The sequence below is a fragment of the Frieseomelitta varia genome, unplaced genomic scaffold (genome assembly GCF_011392965.1).
Source record: "Frieseomelitta varia isolate USP_RPSP 00005682 unplaced genomic scaffold, Fvar_1.2 scaffold_1024, whole genome shotgun sequence".
In the NCBI taxonomy this organism is placed as follows: Eukaryota; Metazoa; Arthropoda; class Insecta; order Hymenoptera; family Apidae; genus Frieseomelitta; species Frieseomelitta varia.
Window position 1 is genome coordinate 61,834 of NW_025108667.1, and position 14,723 is coordinate 76,556.

The window sequence follows — 14,723 nt, forward strand, 5'->3', positions numbered from 1 at the left end:
CTAAACAATGCTCAATATCAATCAGCAAGAATCTCTCTCTCTCTCTCTCTCTCTCTCCTCTCACAGTCACTTTTTCCGAATTCAGGCAGCGAGAGAGCCTCATTAAAACCTGCCTGCCTACCATCCCAATGCTGCGAGATACACATAAATTCTCCGTCTTTTCCTTCTCTCTCTCCGTTTTCGTGCCGAGAGCCGTGGCGCGTTCGCGCACACGTTCAGCCGGCTGCAGCCGACTCTATTCCGCAGGGACATAAAGGCTCGCGGGGTGGCTCGCGACTTATTTAAATAACATCTCCGTTATGGTAATGGAGCATGGTAATAATGGTAATAACCGAGTTGTAACAGCCACGAAAATGGGCCACTGTGGCTGTCTCGTCGTTCCACGAGACACGGTATCCTCTTTATCGTGAGCCTCTGCCGCTCTCTGAGCCCCAGGCCAGCCTCTCGGTAATACGTGCCTCGAACCGCTCGTGCGCGCTTACACGCCTCCTGCACCGACCCACTATTCATCGGCGTTGGACGCTGGCCAGCTTGTAAAGGCACTCGCGAGCGCGGCTTGTCGCGAACGTTTGTCAGAGAGAGAGAAATCTCTCGGAGGGGACCGTGCCTAATTGCTGGTACGCACTCAGCTTCGAATTCCTACCGGGCGAGAAATAATTTGTAAAATATATTGATTTCAGGTAAGAAATCATTGTGGATTTGTAGAAAATTTACAGAGTGCAGGGAGTATTTTTACCGTTGGAGAAATCGGATCGGCAGGGAACGGGTTCGTTCCGACTCGAGTCACAAAGAATTTAATGAATGAAAAGGCCTGTTCTCCGGATGACTAACGACCACGGGTATTCGATTACGAGGGATCCTGTGCTAGACACAGTCTAGTAGAAACTTGCGAAACGCAATGAACGTTGACACACGTTGGCTTCGTCTGCGACCTGCTCACGCCTATACACACTCGCTCGTGCATAAACGCGACGCACGGGCAGCCGGCGCGCATTGTTGCCCACTCGCCGAGCCGACGTTCGCCGTGCTTTGCAATACCCTCGGCATCAACAGTTGCTCCAACCAGTCAAACATCCGGAATATTTAAAAATACCAAACTTTCTTCGATACACCGAAAATCTGCTTTCTCAGTCCCAGTATTGAAACTATAAATCGCTCCAGGTTCCTTAAATTCCGCGACCGATACGAATTCACGTAATCTGTCGAGAGAGACTTCTCGTCCTTTCTTCCTTTTTTCTTTATTTAGGCCTACGTGCTTTATAGCATCTTACCAGCTGTGAAACTTGTGAGATACAAGAATACCATGGCAATTTACAAAAGACGACATGCATAAGAAAAGCGAAGAACAGTATACAAATGAAATAAAGAAGAAAGAAACAAGAAAGAAGATAATAAAAATAATAGTAATAAAAATAATAATAATATTGAGCTTTTGTTGGCTTGTTCCCGGATTTCCTCTTTCTCGTAGCGTTTATATTGTCACGTTGCTGACTTTTATACAGCTGTCTATGATTTTCAGCTAAGAATTTCTTAATTGCGTGTGTGGTTTTATGTTACATTTTTTTTTTTTTTTAATCGATCGTGATCTCTCTGTTTTTAGAGTAGTTGCGACGACAAGCCAACCTTGGCCAGAGGCAAAACCGGGGCCATCTCTCCTGTTGCACGTTTAGAAACAACGAGCATCGGCGCACGAATCACGTGCATCTATGGATGCACTGAAACAACGTGATACCGGTAACGCTGTCAGCAGCACCGTGGCCCGTTCGGTGGACACAGGAAACGAAGTGGGCGCATCTTAATGGATTACACTTGTAGGCATCGCCTACTGCGTGTCCGCGGGCCCCTTATATCGCCAATTATAGTGTACGTTCGACGTATAAACACGGTATTTTATTAGCACGGCCAACGAGCTTCGACGCGTGCACACGACTCGTTGCCCGTGTTATATGCGTGCGAGGATCCTTTAACCTTCAGCAGGGAGCAGAAAAGGGAAAAGGAAATTCCCGGTTCGAGTTCGAGATCGATAAAAACCCGCGTTTACGAAAAATCGCATTTACATCGATCGACACGGACCTGTTTAACCCATTAGCGTGCACGATCGGCCGGCGAAGAATCTCGGACACCTTGCCGCACTTTCTTCTTCGTTCGATTCGTAGCAATTCACGGAACTTGATTTTTCTATCGACTGCCATTTGTTCGTAACAAATGGTAATTTTAAAGGCCAAGAAAGAACAAGTTTTTTTAACTGCCATCTATGGGGCGAATCTTATATATTTTGATTTATAACTGCACTTTAAAAACATTGCTGTAACTGAGGAAGTACTCGATATATTTGAAAATTTTAGCAGCATTACGTCAATTGCTAATTTTTTTCATTTGCATTTATGGCAACTTAGTATCGAAATAAATCAGTGTTTCAAATATTTTAATACGAAAAATTACAGACTTACTTATAACATGACATGTATCATATTATATCATATTTAGCATTTAACCAAAGTTTGATCATCACTCTCACGAAGTGCAACTGGACAGAAAAATAAATTAAAAAATAAATGATGTTTCGCTTCCGTTGTTCTAGGAAGCAACATGGAAAAGACACAAAACGAGTTAATATCACACTAAATAATTATAATAGATACGTATGTTTGTGCACGTATCATATTCTGTTTTATTTAATATTTAACCAAATATTAATCCTAACGATGAAAGCAATCGTTTTCACGAAGAGAAACTCGACAGATTCAAGAAATAAGCTGCCCATAGTCGACAGCGTTCTTTTTGATTAACCGACAATATGAAAAAAGACTTTCTTATCCTTTTTACACAAGCGACCATCGCAAAATGTGTTAATACCCCGGTAACATTAGCAGCGCGGATTAAAGTTCTCTTTATTGATGGGGACAGAGCAAAGTAAATTGAAGACGGCTAGATTAGCCCAAGGCGATCCGGTTAACACACGTTACGCGTGTGTTTTACGCGTCCGAATGGTGGCGTATCGATGGAAACAGAAAAAAGATAGAAAAAAGAAAAAAAGGGCGGCGAGAGCAGCCGGGAGCGGTTTCCAGGCGACTTGAACGCCTGCACAAGCGCTGTCGGCGCCCGACCACGACCACGACGACGACGACGACGACGACGACGACGACGACGACGACGACGCGCGGCTCGTTCTCAATGGCCCATTGTGTCGTCCGATCGGCGCGAATTTTTCACCGATCCCCGTGGCGGACTCGCGTGGCCGCCCTCGATAGGCAGCTACGGGAATAAATTAACGTGGCAGTTAAACGTATCCGCGCGACGGCCGCGCGTATAATCGCGCGCGTGTCGTAACGCGTCCATTGTGCGCGAGAACCGGCTTCGCAGCGCGTCCCGCCACCGGCCAATCGTGTACCGCCTCGTATTTTTGACCGGCCGCTATCGATAGTCTCTCCTCCTTCCTCTCTCTCTCTCGCTCTTTTTAAACCTTGGAGAGAACATACTGTCGAGCGATTACAGTGCAGGTTTTCCACGTCGCTGCGTGTTCCTCTGGACAGAGAGATGCCGCGTTAATTGAAACACAAAAGCTATTCGCAATAAACGTACGCGGCAGCGCATTTCCCCCAAACTCAAGACGATTAACACACCAGCCGCGACACCGCGATCAGGTTTTCTAGGAAACTGGGTAAACTGAGCAACGCGCTCGTTTCCACCTTCCCCTCGAGCGGACACGCCTCGCAGCACGCGCGACGGTGCCTTACGAATCTCGCGCGCTATCTCGAGGAGGCCTCGTATCGCAAGTCTGTCCGAGCGAAGAAGCAGGAGCTGATAGAAGAAACGGAAACGCTATCGTCGCGTTCGCGGTGACTAAGGGCTGCTCCAGACTCCCCTCCCCGTCGTTCGCCAACCTCGGCCGCCGATCGTTTCGAATCTCGAATCTTTCGATTATACGCGGCGCGTGTGTGCGAGTGTGTGCGCGTTGCGGGGCTGCTGGCGGCGCGGTTTCGCGCCCGATAAGTTATTCGCCACGGGTTTGCTGCTGACGGTCGGTGATAGGCGGGCGCCAAGACCACCGACCGTCTGGGAATGTGTCCCCCATGAAATCGGAGCCCCCGCGCCGCGCGATTTAAACGCTGCTGCATTATCGAACAATGCGTTCGAGACGGGCTGCTGGCCGCACGATAGACCGCAAACTCTCTCTCTCTCTTTTCGCCTCTCTTCCCGAATGAAAAAGGGATCTTTATCGGTTGTCGCTGCTGCCGACAAAATCCGATCGCCATTCTCGAGACTGCCTCTATTTATGGGATCACGCGTCTTCGATTTTCGCCCGTTCGGACTCTGGTTCGTTTTACACTCTTACCTCTCAGAGCTGTGGCGCCGCTTTTAAAAGTGCGTACGTTTTGTGAGCTAGAAGAACGCTAGATGACGATTATATTCGTCTGAGTGTGACAGAGTATCCACGTGCGGCTGATATTTAATTAATATGCGAGGAAATGACATGTTCTTTCTTTTAAATCAATGATTTCATTGTTCAACTTCATGAATATCAATTAATGATAATTAATATGAATAGTAAGAAAATGTTTCAAAATGTCTAACATTTGCAAATATGTTTTATTTTCCGCGGAAAGTTTGATTCCAATTGTAATCAATCACTTTTCTCCCGCATGACGAGTAATACTCATCAAACACACAGAGTACGCGCAGCAGCTATAAAAATTGAATCATAATTGCAAGGAGATGACATTGATTTTTCACGAAGAATCAATAGTTTTATCGTTCAACTTGATTAATCAATATCAATTAATATTATTGGCAAGAAAATACTTTGAAACGATGCGAATGTCTAATTCTGGAATGTCTAAAACTCACAGACGTCTTGCTTTCCACAAAAAATTAAATTTAACAAAAAGATTGTCATTTCCCTCGCGACTCGTCGTTCACAGCTGACAGATCAAGTGTGACCAGATCAAGTATATCACAAATAATTTATTCGCATATCCCGCTGAGGTGAGACAGAAGTTCCTTTCTCGCGTATCATACTCGTTCCAATCGTACGAAAATCGAATGGAATAGCAATTGCATGCAAATCAACTCGTCGTTCGTCCGCTGTGCCGCGCGCAACATTCCTACGGGATCCGACCAACTAGCTAACGAGCGGGTCCTAATCCTAATTTACTATGGAATACAAGTCTCTGGTCTAACCGATCTTAATCTGCCGGAATCGACTCCGTGGCAAAGTCGATCGTTCGAAACGAATTCAATTTTTGACCATTTTTCTCTGCCACGATCGCAAGGTGGCGAGTCGAGATTTTTAATTACACGACCGAAGCAACCGCGAAAGCAGAGCGGAGCGGAACGGGACGATAACACGGAACTTGGCCCGGTGCTCGCAGCATTTTTCAACGTTGGCCGGCTTACACGCCGAGCCGGAGCAGAAGAAGAAGAAGAAGAGGAGGAAGAAGACGAAGACGAAGAAGAAGAAGAAGAAGAAGAAAAAGTGGCTTTTTAAGGAGCGTTTTATTTTCGTAACTGGACGCGACCACCGTTAATCCCGACCTTCTTGCTACGCCGATGATCCGTCCGATAAATTCCGCGAGTAGTCTTGCGCCGAAACGGCCGTGGTGCCGTGGTCCCACTGGATTCTGGCCATTATGCCGGCCTGTCGGGCATTTATTATCGCCCGATAACAACAATGTAACAGAACGCTCTCCGGGCGAGCCAAGGCGAACGCGGAGCCAATCGAAAGTCGCCACGGACGTTTCCAGCCTCGAGAGCTGGAAGCTCGTGATCCGAGACGAAATTGAAACGCACGCGTGATCGTTGGAAATCGCGCGTGTTGCCACCGCTTTGAAACCGATATCGGCGAAAGAAAGAATCGGAAAGATGTGAAACGAAGTTCTCCAGTCTCTGTAGGAAAGTGCACGTACGTACGTATGTCGAAACGCACGTGTAATGAGTTTTACATAGTTACACACGATGTGTGTGTGTGTGTGTGTGTGTGTGTGTGACCGATCGCCGATCCGAACGGTGGGAAAGAGTGTGATTGCGGAGAGCGTGAAACTCGCCAGAGAGAGCACTCGGGCAATAGCGTTGGCCAGGGTTAAACATAATTGCCACGGATTTTTATATCGATCCACCGTTTTGCCACGCTGTTGCGTCGAGATTGAGCGTGTGATTGAAAGCCCCGGAGAGATAAATGGACGCAGAAATTAGATAGCCAGTTGCCTGCGTGCGCCACAGCTAATTGAAGGATTCTGTTTCTTTTCCCTTTTTTTCTTTCATTTTTTTTTTTTTTTTTTTCCCGCCCGTCGTTTGCATGAGAAACGCGTCGGAAACGAGTCGGACAAGGCTCGTTTGGCTAGGGAGATCTTTAGAAAATTACGGCCAGCCATTATGTGGGCACGATATTATTTCCGCTGTGTTTGGCGCGAGATTGAATTATCGGCTGATCGATAAGTTCCGAAACTCGAAAAATTGTATCGCGTATTTTTCTGCAGCGTGTTACGATCGAAAGAAAGGAGCGACAAAGAAGCACGTGGCCCGGTGGATGGAAAATATTGGGCGTAGACGAATTAGAAAGTTGCATTTAAATGATTTTCAAGGCTCCAGCGACACCGCGCTAGCGAGAGATAAAAAGGATCGGGATAATCGACACGGTTCGGTCGGCCGGTTCGGCTTGGTAATCGGCAAGCGGCTTCGTTAAACGGTGCGCGACGTGCATGGTAATTAAGCAGCGTGGCGTAATCCGCTTGAAAATCACAGATAAATCCAGCCCCACCCCCCCTGTAGTTGGTGTCAACGCGCCTTAAGAAACCGCGCAATCGCTCGCAACAATTATTTCGTGTCGCGCGAAATTAACGGCGTATATGTGTTGCTAAACGTTCGGCCAGTCGTAAAATATTTCCACCGCGATAAACTCTTCCAAATCGAATCGGATCGAAATGCGTGGAAATCGCGAACCAGTCGCTAATCGAATTCAATCGGCCGCGTTTCAAACTAGAATTCTAATGACTCTCGAGATTTGCATCGAATTTGTAAAATATCTCACCGACGTCGAAGACGTACCAAGGCAACCGCCTTCAGGTTATTTTTTTTTATTTTTCATTCGTTCGAAAGCAAAAATTTCTCCCCTCCTGGCTTTTTTAGTCATCTCGCTAATCACGCAAGCGTGTACGAACACGACAACAGCCGATATTTCACCAGCCAGCGATCGCCAGTGATGATCGGGGACAATAGCCTCGATCGCGCTTATCGAGTCGATGCATCCCGATTTCCTAGTTCGGTCTAGAATCACACCGTGTAACGGTTCCTATCGCCGGCAGATTCTATTTCATCGGCGTGTATCGCTGCTGGACGATCGGTCGCCTCCGGTGCTTCGACAGCGGAGCGTTAAAGATCGACGAGCGCGATACCTTCCGTACAAGGAGCTCATAATCCGGCTAACCAGAGCCGGTGGGACCGCGTCACACTTCGTCGTATATCCGCGTGTCTCGCCGCTCGATTTCCGCAATTTATCAATTACTCAATTTTTTTTCAATGATTAATCGCTGGCTCGGTGATCGTCGAAGGAATTTAAATCGAGGATCTCGACTCGCGGACGAAAGACGAATAGAAAGACGCCGAGAGACGCGGCCTGACGGCCAACATTCGTCCACCGGTCGATCGTACGCGTTGGATGGTGAGCGACGAGCGGATATCGACGATCGGACGTAGCAAGCGTGTGCGATCCGTGCCGTTGCCTCGACGATCCAGGGAAACGAATAACGTACCGCGATTCGATCTATGGCCCTGTCCCTTCACGACTTCCTTTCGATACTCTCCAGACCGAGTAAGAGTCCTTCCACAACATCGGTTCAACACTGGAAATATAGAAATACACCGAAATCGTCAAAATCGATCAATATCGGTTCAACACTGGGAATATAGAAATTAGAAATGTACCGAAATCGTCAAAATCGATTAATATCGATTCAACACTGGGAATATAGAAATTAGAAATGTACCGAAATCGTCAATATCGATTCAACACTAGAAATATAGAAATTAGAAGTGTACCGAAATCGTCAAAATCGATTAATCTTGGTTTGACACTAGGAATATAGAAATTAGAAGTGTACCGAAATTAATCAATATCGGTTCAACACTAGGAATATAAAAATTATAAATATACCGAAATCGTCAAAATCGATTAATATTGATTTGACATTAGGAATATAGAAATTAGAAGTATACCGAAATCGTCAAAATTGATCAATATCGGTTCGACACTAGAAATATAAAAATTAGAAATATACCGAAATTGTCAAACTCGACCAGTTCCATAATTTTTCGTACATTTTCATAGATGTGAAACGGTGTATTCTTAGAGGTTCGAGTGACTTTTCGTAAAATTTTTGTACTTTATTTTATTATCAAGTTTTTTTGTTTTTTCTTTTTTTTTTTTTCTCCGATGAAAATTTTATGTTTTAATCATCGGTAGTTCCAACGTTAACAAAATACCGAACGGGAGAGTCAAGTGGACCCAGTGACAAGCGACCGAAGTGTCAATTATCGATTTTGATGAAATTTGGCATAAATTTAAATTTGAGATTTGTATTTTTTTTTTTTTCTTATCGGCAATCATCGATAGGATAGCAAACTACCTTCAAAATTAAGGATATTTCGTCAAGTATCTCCAAAAATTACTGCAAATACAGCTCTCTCTGTAAATTTATAAAATTGGTATCTTTTAAGTGCAAATTTAACGGCGCTTTGCGAAAAACACTTGTTTAAACAGTATTCTTCATAATTCTTTGATGGTCCTTCCAAGCAGATATTAATAAATTGGCTCGAATATTTATTTATGAAAACTGTATATTCACAGTCCCACAAATTACGGTACAAATTGGAATTTTGATTGCAATCCTTCTACCACCGGAATTCGTGGAAATACGCGCGAACTGACTTTATAATCGACAGCAGCGTGTCAGAGTTTAATCTCATCTAACGGGTGCTACGAAACTTGCTGCGAATCCAAAGATAATAAACACGAATCTAGGCAGAGCGGATCGGCAGATAAAATTGCTGTTAGAAAAGAGAAAGCGATTTAAAAGGAATGTTAGGTGTCCCGAATATGCGGCGCGCATACACACATTCGTCGATTTCACGTTTTACACAATCGCAATAAACTATCCTAAATCAATCCGTGCACCGGTTGATAATAACAGGCTGTCGGATAAGTTTGCACGAAAGATGATGGACAGAGGATGGAGATTTGCCAGTTCCTCCACATTTGTACGCAACTGTTCTCCAGCTAGAAAGTATCAGTCCGGTCTCTTTAGCTCGAATGTTGAACGATGTTGAACGATGTTGAACGTTCGAACCCGAGGACTTTCTCTCTCGCCGGGTTCTAATGAGAGTTCTATGTGACGAGTTCATTTCGAGTTGCATGCTCGTTCTCATGCGCGAAGTCGAGATCTTAACGCGGACCAGAAGAAGAAAGAGAGAGAGAGAGAGAGAGAGAGAGAGAGAGAGAGAGAAATTGAGGAACGGAGAATGATCAATTTCAAGGACTAGCGAAAACGAATAATGTATCGGTCGTTTAACACAAGATCTGATATGGGCCGTGTTCGAAGGTGGTATATGAACCTGCCACGCTCTCCTGATATCGAGACATTCGGATTATGTAAATTAGTTCACACCGTTCCGGACCCTCGTTTTTACTTGAAAACGAAACCTTAAAAATTTTAAGGGGAACTTTATCGTTCGGATTTCGCGTTCGACAAATTTCAACGTGGCTGAAGTCAACCACGTTAATTTTAAATTGATTTCACGACACTGGAAAACCTCGAGATTCTAACTTTCAGCACTCGAGTTTCTAATTTCAAGTTCCTTGAACAGATAAAGAGAACACGTTTAGAAATTGGAAACTTGTCCGACGAAAAGTCTCAAGAGATCGCGGTGCCAATTCGTTTGCAACAAATTTCTATTTCGTCGAAACGTATCGAATCGTTCATCAGCGAAAAATACACCTCGGCTTGATTACAAGAAAGAAAGAAAGAAAAAAGGAAAGAAATCGATATTAATCAGAGATATCGCACGGAACTAAATTGCGAGCTAGTTGTACAATTATTAGAATATCGAGCGACTTATCCGATTCGACCATCGAATCGAATCAAGCTGCCGATTCGTTTCCAACTTTCGAACTTTCAAGTTCTGTTTCACAAGAAATAAAAACGATTATCAGGGCGTGATCGATTAAACGCCGGTGATTAAACGGCCGTTTCGATGCAACGTTACGCGTACACGCACGCGGAAACGAGGAATACGCAGCGCTGCAGCATTGGAGGGAGAGTGCGAGGCTGAAATTATTATAGCACTGCGGGCACGGTATCTCGACGTGGACGATACATACTTACGTGGCAATACGCCACACGATTCCCCGGTGTTGCGTGTGGGTGATCGGAGCGGGCACGAGCGGGTACACGTACACGTATACACGCGCGAACCGCCGCGGTCTGCGTGAGCGTTAACGCGCCGAGAGGGCACACCCGCGCCTCAGGCACGCGCGCTCTCTGGCACACGCAATCTACGCTGCACGACCGCCAATCGTATTGCCGAGTCTTGGCCTCCACCGGATCAAGATCAGAGAGAAGGCTGAGAAAAACACGGTCTCTGTGAAATTTCCAGTGAAATTCAGATTCTGGCGAAGGTTGAGTGAAATGACATTTTCACAGTTGATCGTTTTGGAAAAAGACTCGAGATTTTATAGTTGAGGAATTACTTGATAAAGAGACACGTTCGAGAATTGCAACATTAAAAAGAAAAAAATAATTCGTTTGCAACAAATTTCTATCTTACAATTACAGCGCATTTATGGTCTTTGGGAAATGTAGATTCTGACGAAGGTTGAGCGAAATGACATTTTCACAGTTTAGAAAAATCTTGAGATTTTATAGTTGGGCAATTACTTGATAAAGAGACACGTTCGAGAGTTGTACGATTGAAACATTAAAAAGAAAAAAATAATTCGTTTGCAACAAATTTCTATCTTACAATTGCAGCGCATTTGTGGTCTTCGCAAAATTTAGATTCTGACGAAGGTTGAGCGAAATGACATTTTCACAGTTTAGAAAAATCTTGAGATTTTATAGTTGAGGAATTACTTGATAAAGAGACACGTTCGAGAGTTATTCGATTGAACCATTAAAAAAAAAACTAATTCGTTTGCAACAAATTTCTATCTCACAATTGCAGCGCATTTGTGGTCTTCGCAAAGTTTAGATTCTGACGAAGGTTGAGCGAAATGACATTTTCACAGTTGATCGTTTGGAAAAATCTCAAGATTTTATAATTGAGCAATTACTTGATAAAGAGACACGTTCGAGGCTCCTCTCATATTCGACTGAAACATCATTCACGTGTAATTTCTTCAGCGAGCTTCAAAATTTTCATTTAACACACGCACGATTAAAGATCTGATCAGACGAGAAATTTGCCTGAGCTTTCGAATCGTGGACGGATGTTTGCGAAACGTCGTACGACGGAGCCGAAAATATAAAGCAGCCGGCGGTTACGAATTATCGGAGCGCGAAGCCTTCCCGGAGCCACTTGCCCGTACGAAGTCGCTCGCGCGCTCACAATACACGCACGCGGGCGCGAGCGCGTAATTTATACCGTACGATTTCTATGATTTAGTGCGGCAGCTCGGGCCTTTCTTAAGTACCTTGTGCCCTGACGTGTAACCATTTGTTACGTTTCTAAAAGTGCCTGTGGAGCGTTGCGGCGCGTCGTTGCGCGTATTTATTAAAATAGCAGGTAGACGCAGGTAGACCGCGCGGACGCGCGTGCAACGACGAAGAAACCCTTCAGGTAACTGGACAGAAGCGGGAGCGAGATGAAAATCGAAAGAAAAAGAGAAAGACCTGGGGAATAGATCAGGGTAAAAAAGAAACATCAGAAATAAATAAATAAAGAGAGAAAGGAAGGAAGAAAGAAAGGGGGAGAGTGAGTTCCTTCAAGCTCTCTGTCTGTCTGTCTGTCTGTCTGTCTGTCTGTCTGTCTGTCTGACTCGTGGTGGTGAGTTTATGCTGGTAGTACTAGTCCCATTAGTAGTCGGTCCAGGGATCCGCTCGCGCTCATAAGTTAGCAACGAGGCTGCCGCTGTTGACTTGCTCTTTGAGTAAGTACTACTCGGCTACTCCCCCGCGAGATAGCGAGGGCCTCGTGTTCGTCCAGCCTGTCGTTCCCTCTTCCACCCCGCGATCGTTCCGTCTCCCTTTCACTGGCCGCTCGATATCCAGGTTTACATCTCGTTTTCAGGCGTGTGCACCGGTGGCTAGATGTCCTTCGCGTCTCGTCGCGAGGATATCTCTCTCCTTGCAACAGGAGAATAGGTGGCTCCTCTCTTTTCTCTCGTCCTCACTCCCCACCTCACCACCCTTTTTCTTCTCCTTCATTTCAGCTCTTTGAACCAGAGACCGAATCCGGTATTTTTTAGATTACCGTTCGATTACGTTTGACGAAACCGAAATGGTGCCGGTATGATGCTATCAAAACGATGTTTGGTCGGTAGATGTATATTTCGGTATAACACCGATAAATAAAATATTAATATATTAGAAAAGAAAAAGCAGACAATGATTAAATGTCTTCATAAAGCTGCCGATAGTAAATTTGATGACGCTTATACACGTATCTTTTATTATTTCTAATGCTAATTCATCGTTGTATCTCCATAAAATATCAACCACGATACTCTTACTTAATTTTAAAAGATGTCCGATTTTTCGATACGTTTTTCCTTCTTCTCGGTGAAAAATGACTAATTGTCGTACGTCGATAAATCGAAAGAGGAGTTCAAACAACGATTAATCGTAGAATGGAAAAATATTCCGCTGAATTACTTAAAAAAAATTACTGGAAATATGACTAAGCGTCTGCGATATATTATTGAAGTTAAGGGCTACCTAACAAAATATTAATTTTTGTTTATATTAACAATTTTCAGGTTCAAATAATGTAGTTCTTCAAATGTCCGAATATTTTTGCCACGCTACATTTCGACATAGTTAAGTTTACTGTTTAATATTAAGAAAAGTATGTGCAATAAATAAATAAAATTTATGAATGTTCTATTATATTATTAAAAAATTAATCCAAATTTACTATTATAAACAATCGGAATCCACAACAAGAATATTTTGAATAGCATGATGTCCGAATATTAACAAGAGTCACTGTACGTAGAAAATGAAAAATGTGTTTTCGTCAGTAAAACGGTACCGTACCGGTATATATTTCGGTATTTTTACTGTTGTGGACATCAAATACCGATAAAATACGTATGAAAATACCGTCTTATACCGGATATTAAAACCAATTTCCCAAATAGCGGTTATATTACGATAATATGGGAGCAAATACCGGTATAATACCTAAACCTCACAATATTTCGGTTTTCAGTCTCTGCTTTGAACACTGCTCTTCTTCGGTACTACTTTATTCCTGGGTAATTCCGAGGCGGTTATTCCTGCAGAATTCCCTTTGTCGCGCGTGTAGGATGGAATTTCTCGCGATAGAATTTATTAGATTCCTCGGATATTGCTGTACGGTGGTATCTAAATATAGGCGCGCGGGCTGCCGATCGCCGAGGACGACCGGCCACGCCGACGATAACGAGGACGATCGGCTAGTTTGTTGTCACTTGTTTCCTGGCTACGATCCGCCAGATTGCCGGCGAATCGGCCTTAAGTGGATTAGATCGCCTTTCCGACGCGATCGATGAAGCTGACGCGTAGCCTGATCGATATGCAGGTGTGGTTCGATCCATGGAAATGAATTTTAAACCGATAAACTTTGGACAGAGGCGGAGAAGAGAATTTGCTCCTGTGGTAATTTTTTGTACGGTACACTTTGGACTTCAATCTGAAATTTTGAAAATCCCGGAAGGATCGAAGAATCGAAGATACCAGATTTTTAGAAATTTCGGAATTTTCATTTTGCAAGGAAAGAAGAAAAAGAATTTGTTTCACTTCCAATCGCGGCCACAGATCCAACTGCACGTTGGAGCGTGAAAACGCATCCTTCCCTGGCGCGACTATCGATCGATCGATAAATCATGAGGCAGCAGGCCGCTTGACACGCGTTTTCTCCGGCGCCCTCGCTCGGGATCGGTGCCGATCGATCGCTCGCGTTCGGTAATTACATCGATTACATTCCAATTACGTGGCTGGTCTCGGGCGCCACCGAGAAAAAAAAAAAAAAAAAAAAAAAGAAGTCCGCCGCTCCTGTGAATGTAACTCGGGACATGTTAATCGCCGAAGCTCCCACGTGTTCGTTCGTCGTACGTCGTACGAGATTATTATTCCTCGGACGAAAGGAAAAAGAAAATTGACGTCTTGTTCAGAGTGGCCGGCGCCGGAGAATACTTCTAATTGAATGTCAAGTGGTTACGCATCGGGTACAATGAATCGCTTTCTAAACCGCGTGCGGTATTGCGAAACTTTCCGATCCGCGTGACGCGCGAGTTGCACGTTTGAACGATTTACGAGACACCGGGGCAACGAGTATCGCGTTTTTCATTTTTTATCCGTGAAATATTCGCGCCTCGCCACGCAAACGTATTAACGCGTCGATTGTAAAATGATAATAAACTCTCTTTCTCTCTCTCTCTCTCTCTCTCTCTCTCTCTCTCTCTCTCTCTCTGTCTCTTGTATCTATCTTTATTAAAATACATTTCTTTCATTTCTTTTTCTTTTTTCCTT